The sequence below is a fragment of the Oratosquilla oratoria genome, chromosome 3, assembly GCF_046742065.1.
Source record: "Oratosquilla oratoria isolate Oo_2021 chromosome 3, ASM4674206v1, whole genome shotgun sequence".
Taxonomy (NCBI): domain Eukaryota; kingdom Metazoa; phylum Arthropoda; class Malacostraca; order Stomatopoda; family Squillidae; genus Oratosquilla; species Oratosquilla oratoria.
In genome coordinates this window covers 17,000,015-17,005,014 of record NC_134779.1, presented here as the reverse complement: position 1 = coordinate 17,005,014, position 5,000 = coordinate 17,000,015, and the positions used below count along the sequence as shown (strand labels likewise).

General features: G+C 36.5%; 1 protein-coding gene across 3 annotated transcripts in view; it reads right to left on the bottom strand.

Moving 5' to 3' along the window:
• The window catches only part of LOC143020876 (uncharacterized), a 606,240-nt gene that overhangs the window by 575,328 nt on the left and 25,912 nt on the right, over positions 1 to 5,000 (bottom strand). For all 3 annotated transcript variants that reach the window (XM_076177760.1, XM_076177751.1, XM_076177741.1), the window contains exon 2: positions 1 to 568. This exon is cut by the window's left edge and continues 2,323 nt beyond it. The gene's annotated coding sequence lies outside the window, so the exon portion shown is untranslated. The remainder of the gene's footprint in view (positions 569 to 5,000) is intronic.

Genomic DNA, 5,000 nt, shown 5'->3' with positions numbered 1-5,000 from the left:
CATGCGCTCCAGGCTGAGAGTGAGTGCTTTCAGGTGAGGTGATGGACAAAGCCGGAGACATCACCTATACCTTCTTCCCGGGAGAAGAGCGGCAGAACTCTGCGATTCACAAAGAAATCGTTCGATTCACGTCATTGACGAAACTCATCACTCAATGAATCCTAACACTGAATCTTGTAAGATTCACCGCCTTTGCTCAATGCCACATATTCGAATCACAAACTCACTTTACTCATTCTAAAAGAATTTCGATTTAACTTTTTTCACTGTATCAGCTGCCCTGTCATTATTTTTTTACCAACTCAACTTTTTATCCACGCTCATAAGATAACTACCAACAACTTAACGTTTAGTTTTTTTTTTTCACTTCCTGGTTGACACTTTTATACAAATCCTCTTATAAACACAGCTCCTTCATTCTCCTGCTCCATTTTCCTCTACTCAGAGAGATCTAAGAGTGGAGAGACGGATACAGAAATCTTAACTTCTTCGTTATCAAGACTGAATTTAAAATATCACTGACAGCCAATTCAGCACACGAGTTTAAGTTTCTTGTTCATCTTCTTACCTGGAAAGAAAATAAAAAAAAATTAGTACAGCTACGCTATAATTTCCATGATGACTATATTTTAAGAAAGGTGGTGAGAATAGTGTGGTATTTCAAAATAATTCAGAGACAAGTAAATCACATACAATAAGAAAAAATAACTTCACATTGAAATAAACTCTGTATTGAACGAGTGCGAGGAATATATATATATACGTACACACACACACACACACACACACACACATATAAATATAAATATATAAATATATAGATATATATATATATATATATATATATATATATATATATACAAGGTGTTCGGAATAAATCTGATATTTTATCTTATCATCTGTCATTTTAGAACCATTTGAAAGATTTAATAGCGGTAATTTGCAACGAATAGCTGATTCTGTGTACTACTGTTGGGTGTAAAAGCTAGAGAGCATGGACGACTGGAAAACACCGGAGTATTGGAAGAGAGTGACCTGCATCATGATGATTCGCGCCGGGATAAAAAAAAAAAAAAAAAAAAAAAAAAAAAAAAAAAAAAAAAAAAAAAAAAAAAAAAAAAAAAAAAAAAAAAAAAAACAACGGAAATCTTAGCTGCAGCTCAGTGCTCTTTGAATACCGTGAAGGCCGTGAGATGTGAGATGGAGAATTGCGACGGAGATTAGGAAGTAGTGGCTAGCAGGAAGGCCCATAGAAGGCGTTCTGAGTCTGTCCGCTCAACGAAATTCATAAAGAAGCTGAAAAAACAGAGCAGCAAGATCCTGGTAAGGTAATGCGGACCTTGGCGGGAGAGATGGGCGTTGGTGTGGTGACTATGAAGAAACCGCTGGACGAGGATCTTCGCTACTCCCCATACAAGAGGCGCAAGGGCCAACTACTCACCGTAAAGGCCCAAGAGAAACACCTTACGAAAGCCAAGAAACTCCTCAACAAGGTCAAACACCCAGTCGAGCCGGGATGCTCTGGCTCTTCTCAGACGAGAAGAACTTCTGCCAGGACCAGTCCTACAACGCGCAGAACAGGTAACTAGCCTACGTCTGCGCGATAGCCCGCACTTCAGAAAGACCAAGTTCCCTCAAACTGTGATGGTCTTTGGGTGTGTTTCCAGCAAAGCCCACGTCATGGCGTCCCACATCTTTGAAGAGGGACTCAGACTCACTTCAGATGGCTATATTGAGTTGCTGTCTACTGTTGTCGAGCGCTGGGTGGAGAGGATGGCTGCGGGAAGACCACACGTGTGGCAGCAGGACTCAGCTCCGTGTCACACCTCCGAGAAAACCCAAAAGTGGCTGTCTGAGAACTTCTGCGACTTCACCAGTCCCAACATCTGCTCCCCCCCCCCCCAAATCGCCTGATTGCAACCCCACGGACTGTGTTGGGCGCAGTTGAAAAAGACACCAATCGTACCGCATGCAACACCAAGAACGAGCTGATTGGCATGATCAAACTGGTTTTCAGGGGTCTCTCTCGAAGACCGTGAAGACCGCGTGCTACAGGCTCAGGTCCCGCCTGGAGGCCGTGGTTCGGCTAGCGCAGGTTCGAGTCCTTGGCTGTACCACGTTTCAATTTCTGCATGTATGCCTCTTAGAGTTTCTCGATGTTGATGGCTTAGAATTAAAGTGAACTGTGGTTAATAAAAGTAAATATGTTCACCGGGACCCATTCAGTGTTGTACACACACAATTCCACTACTGGTAAGGTTAGTTCTCACATGTCTTGAAGAGCTATTGAATAAGGGAATGGCCGTTACCATATTGTCCACCTCTCTTGTATTGCCCACTGCCCTGACTCCCCCTCCCCCACCTCTGAGAAGATCAGCTCGGGTCAAGTCGGTGGCCCACATACTAATGTAAGCCTTGCCATGTCACCTTTGAACTTGTTTATAAGGTATATGGAAAAGCGTCGACTTATCCATTCTCTGATAATGTAGTTGTTTTGTGCCTGTTCGAATGTGTTGATTTGTGATTTATTATTTTCAGATTGACTCCTTTAAGTCGAAACGTCAACCTGTGTGTAATTAAAAATAGATAACTCTGGACAGCTCGTTTATACTCATCCTCCCAATTCAGAACTCTAGTGAGGAAAACTGAAAACATTACAAGAAAATTAATAAATGTGATAACGCCATGGTGTTTCACTTAGTTTGCAGATACATATATATATATATATATATATATATATATATATATACATATATGTACATATATATATTATATATATATATATACATATTATATACATATATATATATATATATATACATATTATATACATATATATATATATATATATATATATATATATATATACTTCCATATATGTTATATGTATATAAATACATGTATATATATATATACATATATATATATATATATATATGTTTGTATGTATATAAATACATGTATATATATATATATATATATATATATATATATACATATATATATACATATATATATATTATATATATATACATATATATATATACATATATATATTATATATATACATATATATATATATATATATATATATATATATATACTGTATATATATATATATCCTCTGCCAGGTCGTGAAATACTCTTCTTTACATACCCCACAATGGGACGCACAGGCTTATGCATAAGAACGTTCACTTAATCAAAAGGATGAAAATATCATTATCCGATCGTAGTATGAGCATTAATATACATCTGGCATTATCGTGCTCCAGAGTTGTCTTGGTGAGAAAAAATCTATGGAACAGTTCAACTTATGGCCATTTTTCCTCATGGTAAACAAGTCACAGGGGAGGACAGCTGCACAGCTACAAACACAAACACACACACACATAGACAGATCATGTAAAAAATTTGATATAAATCAATAAGTTAAATACATAATGAAAAAGGAAATATAGTACTCATATGATTGGCGGATAATAGCGTACTGTTCACAAGAACGAGGACATGTTGGAGCAGGAAACTAACTGGATACACTCCCCACCCCACCCACATCCCCACTATCCCCCCTAAACATATATATATATATATATATATATATATATATATATATATATATATTATATATATATACATATATATATATACATATATATACATGTATATATACACACACACATTATCATATATATATTATATATATATACATATATTATATATATACATACATATGTATATAATATATACACACATATATATATATTATATATATATGTATATATATATATATATATATATATATATATATAAATATATAGTCTGAATACCTTACAAACTCTGAAAGACAGAAAATCACGAATAAGCTCCTCCCACAGTAGAAACTCACATGAAAAAGCCAAGGCCGAGGAGAGGTCTCCACGCAAGAAATGGGAGCATGAATATACATAACAAGAGAAAGTGAGATAGATGTGGTGTTAAAAATTAATTCTCTTTCCCAAATACAGCTGCAGAGAGACAGAGATGGTACGCGCGCAGAATATTCATGAAGTGGAGATGACAAGCGGAGACAGGGCCATCATAGGGATCGGCACCTGTGCACACTTTCTCCTCGAACCCATGCACTCTAAGATGAGCCTTCTTTATTTCAAAGGGTTTCGAGGGATTTTTTTATTTTATTTTTTTGAGGTACACATGCACTAGGGAGTGGTGCTTGAAAAAATAGGTACATGTGTTTGTGTACATACAGCGTTACCTATAGATCGGTCATACGAGCTATGAGCTCTCTTCCGGGAGGGAAATAGCTGTCGATCACGAGTTTAACACGTGATCCAAAGACCAAGGTGAATCACACGCACATGTATACACACACATACAAACGCACACACACACACACACACACACACACACACACACACACACACACACACACACATATATATATATATATATGTATATATATATATATATATATATATGTACTGTATATATATCATAGACAAATCATTAGTCTAAATCCATCTGTCACGTGGCCTCAAACACCTAGGCCACCATCATCAAGAAATGAGTCTGCTACCATCTTGCCGGAGAAAGAAAGAATGAAAGAGTACAAAATTTTCAGATTATCCTGAGTAATTGAGACAGCTATTATCGTTCCTTTATTCTTTGAAATCTACCCACACCAGACTTCTTTATGAAGCCAAATATGTACTATACAAATAGAACACAATCTTACATTATTTCACTCTTATCCCATTAATGAAAAGATGGAAAGGCTTCTTTCTCTTTCAAATTACTTCATTAGAACATAGAAATGAAGAAGACTGCAAGAAACCAGAAGGCCTGCACTTAGCAAATCCACGTGCATTACCACCTGACATCCCCATCCATAAAGTTGTCTAACATTTCTTTAAAACAACCGATAGTTTCACCTACATGGTTACTAAGTCTATTCTATTCGTTGACCACTCTACTAGTAAATCAGTTCTTACTTATTTCCT